The sequence below is a fragment of the Melospiza melodia genome, unplaced genomic scaffold (genome assembly GCF_035770615.1).
Source record: "Melospiza melodia melodia isolate bMelMel2 unplaced genomic scaffold, bMelMel2.pri scaffold_54, whole genome shotgun sequence".
Lineage (NCBI taxonomy): Eukaryota > Metazoa > Chordata > Aves > Passeriformes > Passerellidae > Melospiza > Melospiza melodia.
This window is the reverse complement of record NW_026948798.1, coordinates 1,912,475-1,925,432: the sequence shown is the minus strand read 5'-3', so window position 1 is coordinate 1,925,432 and position 12,958 is coordinate 1,912,475. Positions and strand designations below refer to the sequence as shown.

Below are 12,958 nucleotides of genomic sequence, written 5' to 3'. Positions count from 1 at the left end.
GGCAGAGCTGATCCCCCAGGGCTGGGCTGGGCTCTGGCAGCACTGTCAGGGCCCAGCCCTGGGCACAGGGATGCAGCTGCTGGAAGGGACAGCTCCAGGCAGCAGAGCCCTGGGCAGGCAGTGGGGTGAAAGTGCCCCCAAGCTGTGCTGGGATATTTAAAGTCCTCTCCAAACCCAAGGATACAATAATCACTTTTTTTTACAGATGCCCATGCCACTGCGTAGGAAATGTCCAACAGCAGCTCCATCAGCCATTTCCTCCTGCTGGCATTGGCAGACACGCGGCAGCTGCAGCTCCTGCACTTCTGCCTCTTGCTGGGCATCTCCCTGGCTGCCCTCCTGGGCAACGGCCTCATCATCAGCGCCGTAGCCTGTGGCCACCACCTGCACACGCCCATGTTCTTCTTCCTGCTCAACCTGGCCCTCAGCGACCTGGGCTCCATCTGCACCACTGTCCCCAAAGCCATGCACAATTCCCTCTGGGACACCAGGGCCATCTCCTACTCAGGATGTGCAGCTCAGCTCTTTTTCTTTATGTTCTTCATCTCAGCAGAATTTTGCCTCCTGACCATCATGTGCTATGACCGCTACGTGTCCATCTGCAAACCCCTGCACTAGGGGACCCTCCTGGGCAGCAGAGCTTGTGCCCACATGGCAGCAGCTGCCTGGGCCAGTGACTTCCTCTATGCTCTGCTTCACACAGCCAATACATTTTCCCTGCCCTTGTGCCGAGGCAATGCCCTTGGACAGTTCTTCTGTGAAATCCCACAGATCCTCAAGCTATCCTGCTCCATATCCTATGTCAGGGAAGTTGGGCTCATTGCTGTTAGTGTGTGTTTAGCATTAGGCTGTTTTGTGTTCATTGTTTTCTCATATGTGCAGATTTTCAGGGTTGTGCTGAGGATCCCCTCTGAGCAGGGACGGCACAAAGCCTTTTCCACCTGCCTCCCTCACCTGGCTGTGGTCTCTCTGTTCCTCAGCACTGGCACATTTGCTCACCTGAAGCCCTCTTCCATCTCCTCCCCAACCATAGATTTGTCAGTGTCAGTTCTTTACTCAGTAGTGACTCCAACCCTGAACCCCCTCATCTACAGCCTGAGGAACCAGGAGCTCAAAGCTGCAGTGTGGAGACTATTTGCGGGGTGCAGTGATTCAGGGACATCAAGACATAAGTAATATAATCCAGTGAAGCCAAATTTACTATCTTTAAAAGAGTTGTATTTATAATAAATCTCTACTGTCCACGCGTCTCTATCTAATACATGATTGGTTAATCCTAGCTGTTCACATGTCTAAAATAGAATGTTGATTAGATCATCTAATTTTTCATGCGTCTTGCTGCAGTCATCTGGCTTACCCATTGCTTTTTCTTTTTCCTCACTTTCCCAAGTTTGCTGACAAAATTGCTGAGTCCTAATGACTCTTCTTCTTGTATCTTTTTCAAGGATATACCGACCATGTTTCTGAATACATCCATTATCAATTATTTGTGAACACATCTATTTTCCATTATTACAAGCAGGTTGGATTATTCATCAGCTGAATGTGGCCAGTCTTGCAAAAACTCAACCTGCAAAAAGTCCTCAACAACTGATGACTGGATAATTTCAGGAACATTAAACTGCTGCCAGTTTCTGCAAATCACTTGTAATTAAAGTCATCTACTTGTGGGTTTGATTGTGTTTGTTTTTTTCCTTTGTTTATTTTTTTTAATATTGCCCACAAATAAATGTCATTGCTTGTGCCATTACCCATTTTGTTTCTCTGCACCTTCCCTGTGGCCACAGACTGTGTCAATGAGAGGCTGTGCTCTCAGTGGCTTTAAATGAACTAAAGGATGTCTCTGCAAAGTTTTCACCAAAGATGCCCTTTTGTTGTGTTCTCTGGAGCTGCAGCAGCAATGCCTGTGTGCAGACCTGGGGGCAGATCAGTGCTGGCCCAGCAGCTGTGCCCAGCAGCAGCAGCAGCACTTGGTGTTGTCAGTGCTGCTGCCGTGGCCCTGCCCCACTGCCCTGGTGGCCCTGGTGTTGCTGTAGGGCCTGAGTGCTCTCGGGGCCGGGCACAGCCCTGGGGGTGGCAGTGCCGGGGCTGCAGCAGGGACAGGCCATGGGCACTGCTGGGGCAGCGCTGACGCCTCAGGCCAGGCCCTGGGGGCTCCAAACTCCTTGCCAAGGCTCTCCCAAGAAAACGCGCAGGCCAAAGCTCAGCACAGAAAAGCCCCGTGAGCAGCCCCAGGCTGGCCGTGGGCAGGCTGGGGGCAAACAGCATGGCTGGGGCTCTGCAAGGGCCCTGGGGCAGACGGGAAGGAGCAGTAGAGCAGGGGCTGATCCATCCCCAGTACACTGCACAGCCCAGGGCAGCGTCCCAGAGCGTCCTGATGGAGCTGCCAACAACATCTCCCCTCTGCAGCCCTGGCCTCTCCCCCAGCTCACACAGGTGCCCCATCCTTGCAGGCACAGACACGGCAGCACTGGCTAAGCAGCCCCTGTTTGCATTGCACACAGCAGGCAGGAGCACCCCCATGCTGTTGCTGTGGGGACATGAACCTGAGGGAGCACAAATGCCATCAACCCCTGGGGCCAGCAAGGGCTGGAGGACACCTGGGAAACCACTCAGCTTTGTCCTGGCCTCTGCACTCAGCCAGAAAGTTTGTTCCCATCAGATGGGAGTTTCCTGTCCCACTGCAGATGCTGTTGCTCAGAGCCAGCGCTGCCTGGCAGCCACCCCAAAGGTTCCCGAACCATTTCCTTGGCTTCACCTCTGCTTTCTTTACTCTTCCCCAGCACAAATTTCTTCCTATTGCCAATCCCTGTTCCCTCCCCTGCAAACAGCCCATCCCTGCTTGCCCTTTCCTCTCTGGCCCCACTCCCCATTGCAGTTCCTGACTTGGCACCATGGGAACGTCCCTTGGGTAGCAGGATCATCGTACAAGTGCTGCAGGAATTGTCTGTAGGCTCCTGCAGTGCCTGGTGCTGCTCCCTTGCCAGAGGCACCCCAGGCCAGGGGGGGACATCTGGGCTGCTGTGTCTGGCTCTGGGGCTCCCTGTTCTGGGCAGTGAGGAGGGGCTGCAGAGGCTCTGCAGGACTGACAGGATGGGCTTTGGGGCTTGCAGAAGAAGCTGAGGGACCTGGGCTGCTGGAGCTTCAGAAGAGGAGGCCCAGGACACATCCTGCAACTGCTCCAAGGGTGGTTCCAGAGAATCCCAGAATCAGCAAGGTTGGAAAAGGCCTTGGAGATCATCAAGTCCAACCTGTGCCCTGACACTGCCTTGCCTCCCCTCAGCCTCCTCTTCTGTATGATAGACAAATGAAGCTACCTCAGCTTCTACAGTACTGTAGGTAGGTACTTCTAGGAGTACCTACCTACTCCTCACAACACTTGTGTTTCAGACCTGTCCCCAGCCTTGTTGCCCTTCCCTGGACATGCTCCAGCCCCTCCATGTCCTTCCTATATTGGGGGCTCAGAAGTGGACACAGAACTCAAGGTGCTGCCCAACCAGTGCCCAGCACAGGGGAAGAATCCCTGCCCTGCTCCTGCAGGCCACACAATTCCTGATCCAGCCCAGGACCATTGGCCTTCTTGGCCACCTGGGCACACTGCTGGCTCATGTCTAGACTGCTGTCCCATCAGTCCCTGCAGGTCCCTTTCTGCCTGGCTGCTGTCCAGCCACTCTGTGACCAGCCTTTAGAGCTGCAGGGGTTGTTGTGGCCAAAGTGCAGGAGCTGGCACTTGGCCTTGTTAAACCTGGCCTTGTTGGATTTGGGCCCTGGATCCAGCCTGTCCAAGGCCCTGTGCAGAGCCCTCTTACCATCTAGCAGATCAACACTCCCAGCCATGTTGGTGTCACCACGGTTCCATGAGGCCCCAGAGTGTCCCAATGGTCTCCATGATTCCATGAGGCCTTCCAGTTACACAATGGCCCTTTGGTTCCATGGGACCCCTTGGTGTCACAATGTCCCTTGGATCCTCGGGCCCCACATTGTCACACAGGTGCCTCAGTCCCCCAAGGCCCTGCAGTGTCAAAAGGGATCCTTGGTTCCATGAGGTCTGGCAGTACAGCAATGCTCTCCTTGGTTCCACAGTGACACAGTGGCCTCTTGGTCCCAAGGGCCACCACAGTGTCAGACATGTTTCCTTCATTCCAGGAGTCCCTGAGGAGCAGCATTGGCCCCTTGGTTCCAATGGGCCCTGCAGGGTCAAAATGGCCCCATTGTGACACAAGGTCCTGCTCTGTCACAATGCTCTGCACAAGGCCCTGCAGTGTCACAGTGGCCTCTATGGTTCCAGGAGGACCCAGACTGTCACAATTGACTCCTTGCTTCCAGTCAGCCCCACAGTGTCACAGTGGCCCCGTGGCTCCGTGCTGCCATGTCGTACACAGTGTCACCATAGTTCTCTTAGTGCCACCAGGCCCCGCAGTGTCACAATGGCTTCTTGCTTCCCCAGGGTCATGCAGTGCCACAATCATCAGAGAATCCACCAGGCTGGAAAAGACCTTGGAAAGCATCAAGTCCAACCTGGGACCAAACACCACCTTGGCACTGAGATCATGGCACTCAGTGCCACATCCAGTCTTTCCTTAAACACTTCCACGATGGTGACTCACCCATCTCCCTGGGCAGCCCTTTCCAATGCCCAATCACCCTTTGTGTGAAGAATATTTCCTTATGTCCATCCTAAACCTCTCTTGGTGCAGCTGACGGCTGTGTCCTCTTGTCCTGTCAGTGGTCCCTGGGAAAGGAGCCTGACCCCCACCTGGCTGCACTCTCCTGTCAGGAAGTTGTAGAGAGTGATGAGGTCTCCTCTGAGCCTCCTCTTCTCCAGGATAAACAATCCCAGCTCTCTCAGCCACTCATCACAGGACTTGTACTCCAGACCCCTCCCCAGCCTTGTTGCCCTTCTCTAGACACACTCCAGCCCCTCCATGTCCTTCCTGAATTGGGAGCCCAGAACTGCACACAGCACTCAAGGTACTGCCCAACCAGTGCCGAGCACAGGGGAAGAGTCACTGCCCTGCTCTTGCAGGCCACAGCATTCCTGATCCAGAGGAGTGCCAGGGGCTGCAGGGAAATGGTGGGGAAGGGGAACAAATTGATCTTGTTTGTCAGCCAGTTGGGCAGGCTTGATTTTCTTATAATTTGAGACTGAATTTGAAGGTACTGGGGATAAATATAATTTGGACATTGCTGATATCCATCTATAAACAGGAAAAGAAACCAGGACAAAGCAGTTCGGTCTGTGTTGAGTTTGTGAGGGTCCCAAGGACGAGGTGAGAGACAAGAATCTGACTCCATGTTCTCAGAAGGCTGATATTATATTATGTTGTGTTGTGTTATGTTGTGTTACGTTACGTTACGTTACGTGACGTTACGTTACATTACGTGACGTTACGTTACGTTACTTTACTTTACATTATATTATATTATACCAAAACTATACTAAAACTATACTAAAGGATAAGAAAGGATACAGACAGAAGGCTTAACAAGAATGTTAATGAAAAACTCGTGACTGACTCCTCAGAGTCCGACACATCTGATGGTGATTGGTCATTAAGTAAAAACAATTCACAGTAAACCAATCAAAAATGCGCCTGTTGGTAAACAATCTCCAGACCATATTCCAAAGCAGCAAACACTGAAAAGCAACCAGATAATTATTGTTTTCATTCTTTTCTGATGCATCTCAGATTCCCAGGGGAAAAAATCCTGAAAAAGTAATGTTTCAGTAAATATGACAGTGGAATGTGTGCATTGTTTTCAAAAAAGTATATTCTCTTTGAAAATAATTCTGAAATCTTTCCAAGTAACCACAGAAGAATTGAACATTTAAGATATTCCCAGGGCTTTTTCTTGTTTGGGTATTTTCAACAAATGTTTATGAGCTTTTGTCACTGAATTCCTGAAGTGAACAGCTCAACAAAGAAGAGGCCTCTGGAGTAATAAAATTCATCAGAAACCTCCAAGTGGCTGACGATCCACCCCCATCAGAGCAGCAATGAACAGAAATTGGCACAGCTTTGTGGCTGCCCCAGCTTTGGCATGGGCCCTGGGCCTGGAGCAGGAGCAGCTCTTGAGGGCCCCAAGGCCGGGGCTCTTGTGCTGCCCTGGGCAGATGGGATGGCAGCAGGGGCTGCAGACCTCTCAGCACCTCAGCCCGAGGGGAGCAGGGCAGCCAGGGAGCCTCCTTTGGCCTTGGCCAAGCACCTTCCCCCATGGCTGGGGCTGAGTCCTGTGGCAGCTGCAGCTGCTGCTGTGCCCTTGGCCAGGGGCTGAGGCCGTGGGGCAGTGCCCAGAGCAGCCTGGCCTGAGCAGAGCTGTGGGGCCAGAGCCGGCTGGGCTGGGCTGGGGAGAGGCCCTTGGTGCTGCCCAGAGCTCAGGGCAGCTGGCAGAGCTTGCAGGGAGCTGGGCTGAGCTCTGAGAGCCTGGCCCAGAAACCCTTAGTGTCCATCTCAGCCTGTCTGAGCGTGCAGGGGCAGGACTCAGGCCAGGCCTTGTGGGGCAGGGCCAGCGCCTGTGCAAGACATTGCAAACATGCAAGTGGCCCAGAGAGGAGGCTGCTCTGTGCCCTTGGTGGCATGGACAGAGCAGGGAGGGGCCCAGGACATTTGTCAGCACCAGCCTCTGTGCCCATCCCTTGGCAACCCTGGCTGCTGAGCCCAGCTTTGGCTTAGGCGTAGTTTGGCTGCGGCCCAGCCCCATCCTCCTGCAGGGCTCAGGGCCTGTTCCCGACCATGGCCAGCCCTGGCTGCCTCTCTGCTGGCCCAGAGGCCGGCAGAGCCTGAGGCAGGGCTGTCTGTGCAGCCCCACAGGTGCTATGGGCTCTGCAGGAGCTGGCAGAGGCTGCCCAACACAGAGGCCATGGGGCACAGAGCCCCAAGGCTGCTGTGGGCACCACAGCACAGGGGCCGTTCCCAGCTGCAATGCTCCTGGCCTGGGCTGGGCCTGCACAGGGGCTGGGCCACCATGGCTGGGCCAGCACAGGGCCACCAAGGGGCCATGCGGCCACTGCCGGGGCTGACAGCAAGGCCAGGCACACACAAGCAATTGCTGAGCATGGCCTGCGCTGGCCAGGCCTGACTGTGCCAAAGGCAGAGCTCAGCTACCCTTGGGGGCTGCAGGAACATTGCAGAGCCCAAAGAGCCTCCATGGTTGTTCTGGAGACCAAGGCTGCCAGAGGGAAATGCAGGGCTGCTGTGGGATGGGGAGGGCATTGAATTCCAGCACACACCTCAGCTCTCTGATGATCCCAGCACCATGCTGGGCCCTGTTTCAGACTGGAGCAGAGCAGATGTTGATGGGACAGGAGCCCTGCAGGGCTGTCAGGGACCTGCAGCTCTCAAGGTGCTCTGCTCTCCCTCAGGTGCACTCAGAGAGATTCAATCTGAGCCGGGCACCTCATGGCACAAGTGGCACTGCCTGTTCATGGGCACATAACTGATGTCAGCCTGGATAGGGGCACAGCTTTTATTACCCGTTAGTTTCATAATATACAAGAAAATCTTTATTATGTGTATCATTTGAGTACTTTTCAGAAATGGCAATATTTTCCCACCAGGAACAGGTATTTCCTCAAAGTGTACTGATGGGAGGAGAAGAAGTACTGATCTTCCCATCTACTTTTGCCACCAATATTCAGTCTATTATTTTCTCCCCCTTTTTCATCAGCTGTTTCCAGCTCTCCTGTTTGAATGGCCATATCTAAGGACATTTCTTCACTTGACTAGCTGGATCTATGTCCTTTCCATTGCTCCCAGATTTCCTCCTCCAGATGCTCTCTGGTCATTTAAGTTCCTCTCAAGTTACTGCTTTCATGCTTTGAACTCCAGGAAGCTACCCAATCTTTCTGATGTTAAAATAAATACCACATTAGTCAACATCTTAATTGTGTTTCTATCTATCACAGAATTGCATTTTCTTATAACTTTGTCTAGAACTGTTCCGGTTCAGAAATCCCTTGTAGATGGGGGACATGTCAGATTCTGCAGGGACATCCCAGAGATCTGAGGGAAGAGCTGTGATGGCTATTCAAGTGTTCAAATGTTCTTCTTGTGTTTGTGGGCAAGAAACCTTTCTGTGCCTCTGAGTGCCACCAGTCTCTGATACTTAAGGACACAAACCTGATGAGTTGTGGTTCCCACTGCAGGGGCTGCACTTGGACCTTGGCTCTGCACAGGAGAGCTCTTCATCCCCTTTCTCTCTTTTCCTCCCTCTGGGCATGGAGGGAGTTCCTGACTTCAGCCTGTGACTCATGTGTGCAAAGAGCAAATCTGGGCAGAATTGGGAAAGGGAGGGTTTAGGGGGACCTTGGGATCTGTGCTGGGCACAGAAGGTGTTTTCCATTGCTCTGAGACTGTCTGCTCTGGAAAGTGGATTTAATATCCAGCAGAGGAATGACTTTTGCATTTGATGGAGCTGTGCCTTCCCTTGGCTTTGCTGGCTGACAAGAAATGAACATCCCTCTGTGTCTCGGGCAGCTCCTTCTCCAAGGAAATCAGGTGGGAGTTGGAGCCAAGGAGCTGAAAGCTGCAGATGCATCCTGGGCTGGAGGGAGCTCAGATTTGCAAAAGGCTGCTCTGAGTGCCAGGGCTTGGATGGGGGAAATGATGGGGTGGGGAGAGGGACAGAGTCTGATTGATTGTCAGCCATGAAGGGTCTTGATTTTCATATCTATTCCAACTGCATGAGGAGGTACTTGGATTCAGTGTCAATTGGGGACTGTGCATATTGATTTATGAACAGGAAAAAATCCAAATCAGGGCCTAAAAAATGTTTTCTGGCTGTCTTTTTCAATATAATGCATTCACTTTGAACACACTACTGAAATCTGTCAAATTAACCTCAAAATGTTTGAACACTTAAATCAAAATATTCCCAGAGGCTTGGCTTGTTAAGGTGCGCTGAATGTTAATGAGCCCTGGGACACTGAATTCCTGCATTGAAGAGCTGAAGGCTGAACAAGCTTCTGGAGCAGGAAAATTCAGCAGCAGCCTCCAAGGTGCTGAGGATGTCAGCAGCCCCCACTGAGGCCATCCCTGCCCAGAGACCGTGGGGGAATGGGCAGACAAGAAGAGCATCCCTGGGGCTGGGGCAGTGCAACTCAAAGGCCCCAGCAGCTCCAGCTGGGAAATGGAGTGTGGAATGTGGCTGGGAAAGCCCTGCCTGGGCTGTGTGAAGCAGGGCAGACAAGCCCTGACTCCCATGCCCCCAAACAATTCTCTCAAGAAGACATTTTAAGGGAATTACAATTATTTGTGTCCTCTGAGTTGGATGTACTGGAGAAATACGGACAACCAATATTTTGTCCTGTTTAGGGCAAATTTGTTAAAGAATCTCCAAAGGGGCCCCCTCCAGAAAGCAAAACCCACACGGCCCCTCCCCCCAACCTGTTCGGGAAAAAATTCCTTGGAGAGAGGTGGAAAGAACCTGTTTATTTCAGGCACAGCACCCCCCAGCACACAAAATGAACAATACCAGCTGACACCGCTCTGAGAAAGATGACAAAATCAGAAAGTCTCTTTTGGGGGTGGTTTCTCTGTTCTCAGTCCCTCCGGCGCTGGGCAGCTGCTGCCGCCAAACCTTCGGTGTTCCCGGGTGTCAGTCCGGAGCAGGTTCAGATGGTCACAGGAACAGGAGAGGAGAAACAGTCCGGGAAGGAATTTGGACTGTTTAGCTAGAACTAGCTAATAAGCAGAAGCAAAAGTGAGAGCAGAAGCAAGAGCAGAAAAGCAAGCAAGCAAAGCAGCAAGCTTTGTTCTGGAGAAATAGGGACAAGAGTTTCTCAAGACCTCAAAACAACATAACAGCCTTTACTGGGAACTTTAGAAAATCAGAGAATCTTTGGCAAATGGTTTAAAATGACAGTCAATCAACAAAACACCCTTCTCAAAGCATTAACTTGGCCCATTCAACTTCACAAACTCTAAACCCATTCTATTTTAAGTTAATCACAATTTGCAAGGAGACAGAATTAGAAGAGGTAGACAGAGAAAAAGACAAATGACAGACAGAGTAGCACCCACACCTGGATTCCAGTGTTGTTCAGATGGAAATTCCAGGAGGAGGCAGGGTCAAGATGTGTGCTTGCCTTGTGGTCAGTCTTCAATACCCCTTGGTCTTCCTGGACCCTTCCCCCAGGTGGGACTTGGGCTCATTTGGTCACTCAGGAGCTGGGCTGGGGCTGCAGAGGTGGCTGTGGAGCATTGCCTGTGCTGTGCCAGGGACTGGCAGCCAATGCTGGGCTGGGATAGAGGCTCTGGGGAGACTGGGGATCCAGGGCAGGGCTGGAGTTCCAGGGCAGGGCAAGGCTGGACCTGCCCCTTCCTCCCCCACACATGAAATGTTTTGAGCCAAGAATCTCCTCCAGTCTGTCACAATCGGGAATGGGGGAGGTGAAATCCCAATTTTGGCCATGTTGACCTGGACTGGAAGGACAGTTATTTTTCATAGGAAGGAAAGCACAGACCCCAGTGTTTGCAAGGCAGGTCAGAGCCTCACTGGGCCAAGGCCAGCCAGACCTGTCAGTAATGGCAGATTTTGTCTGGGAGCAGTGTTTGTATATAGGGATTTTTGGAGGTGGAACCCCAATCTCAGCCATGGGTTCCTGGAGAAGCAGGACAGCTATTTCCCAAAGGAAGGAGAGCATGGAGCCTTCCCCAGTGTTTTGTGGATAGAAGAGACGTGACCCTTGTGATATCACTGCCAGCCAGACTTGTCCTGGATATATTCCTATGGGAACAATCCCTGGATATAAGGAATTTTGGAGGTGAAATACCAGTTCTGGCCATGGGTGCCTGGAGAAGGACAGTTCTTTCCCATAGGAAGGAAAACATGGAGTTCCACTGTTTCATTAGCAGATAAAAAGTGACCCTCAACATGCCAAGGTCAGTTGGACCAGTCAGGCAGTCCATGGGAGGCCAAACCAGTCAGACATGCTCTGTATCCCCTTGGTTTTAAGAGGCCCCATAATGTCACAATGGTGTCTTGATTCCATGGGGTCCAGCAGTGTCATAATGGACCCTTGGTTCAGTGGAGTCGCACAATGTCAAAGCGATCCCCAGGTTTTAAAAGGCTCCAAGTGTCACAACGGTCCCAACGATTCCATGAGGCCTTGCAGTGTCACAAGGATCTCCATGCTTCCCCAAGCCCCACAATGTCACCTGACTCCTCTGTTCCATGAGCACTGCAATGTCACAATGGAACTTTGGACCCTGGGGGTTTGCAGGGCCACAAAGGACTCCTTTGACTCCACGGTGTTAAAATGGACCACTGATGACAGGAGGTCCCGCACTCAACCCTTTACGTGCTGGGGAGATGCCAAAGGATCCATGGGGAGCATTTCCTGCCCTCAGGGGAATTTCTCACAGGGTCCTTGCACTGACTCTCTGTGTCTGTGTGCACACAGGAGTGCCTGTGCTGGGGAAATGTGGCAGAAGTGCTGCTCTCCGAGGGGCTTGGAGTGCCTTGGATAGCTGAGTCAGTCAGGCCTGTAAGTGAAGATAAATCACAAAGTCTAAGTTAAAAGTTTCTAAGAGTTGTTCTTTTGTGGAGTTGTTACTTTTAATATACGCTATTAAGTAAGTTAAATACTGTTAGGTGCTATTCTGTCAAATTAGTAAGTCGTGGGTTATAGGTTAACCAAATACTGTTAAGTGCTGTTCTTGTAAGGTATCTGTTAAGGTTAAGGTATACGTTCAGTCCTGCAAAGTTTGAGCTCTGTTAAGCTTTTAGGCCGTATTCCTTTTATCCTTGCCCTCACTGCCCTTGTGTCACACACACACACAGGGACAGTTCTTGGTTCATTTCTGGTTTGATTGCCTGGGTTTGGTTTGGTTTAGCTGTTGCTTTGTTTCCTTGGTGTGCCTGAAGTGTTCAATCAGGAGCAGAGTGACTCTTGCCAAGGAACTTTGTACTGCTGTCCCTTAATATTAAATCTGGTTTTTGCTGATCCCTTGCTGGGGATCTTTTCAGCGCTCTCAAGGCCTTGTTCGTAACAGGGTGAAGGAGCTCTGGCCCAGGCTCTGGCCCTGGGCGACATGGGGACACTGCCAGGGGCTCCCTGCCCCCCTGTGCCACCCCCAGGGCCCCGGCCCCCCGTCCCCGTGTCAGGCTCTGGGGTTGATCTCGTGGAACATCCTCTGGGGGAGGCTGCGGGGCCGGGGGCGAGGGGACCCAGGGGGACAGGGGACCCTGCTGTGCACGAGCAGGGTTGGACTGCTCTGGGGGGAACTGTGAGGGGGGCCGGGGCAGAGTGACCTATCCAGTGACCTCACACAGCCTCTCCTCTGTGATGTCACATGGCCCCTGAGATATCACACAGCCATCTCTGTGATGTCACACAGTCCCCTGTGATGTCACACAGACCCCTGTGGTATTACACAGCTGCTCTGTGATGTCACAGAAGACTCTGATGTCAAAGTGTCACACTGCAATTTCACAGCTTGTTCTGTGATGTCACAGGCTGCTCTATGATGTTACACAGCCACCTGGTGATGTCACAATGTGCTAGTTTGACCAGGAAGAAGTGGGAGAGTTATTCCTAGCTTAATAGGCCCATGATGCCTCAGGCCATCAAGGCATGGATGCCACCTATAAGTCGGCACTCTGGAGCTGCTTCCCTTTTGGAACTTCCTCTCTGACTCCACTCCCTCATGTCAAAGAGCCACTCTCTATGATGGAAAGATCTGCTCTATCGGCTCACACTATGATTTCACAGACGGCTGTGTGATGTCACAGTCCCCGCAGTGATGTCACAAAACCCTCTATGTGATGTCATACTGACACTTTGTAATGTCACCACACACATTTTGACCTCATATCCCGCTCTATGATGTCACACAGTCATGCCATGATGTCACAGCCTGCTCTGTGATGTCACAGAATTCCCTCTATTATCTGATAGCTACTCAGTGACCTAACACAACAAACTCTGTGATGTCATAGCCCAATCTGTGACCTC

The 12,958-nt window shown here is 52.0% G+C and overlaps 1 pseudogene; it reads left to right on the top strand.

Annotated features, from left to right (window-relative positions):
• Nucleotides 1–228: 228 nt before the first annotated feature.
• On the top strand, nucleotides 229–1,259 carry LOC134413859 (olfactory receptor 14I1-like; annotated as a pseudogene).
• The last annotated feature ends 11,699 nt before the right edge of the window (nucleotides 1,260–12,958 follow it).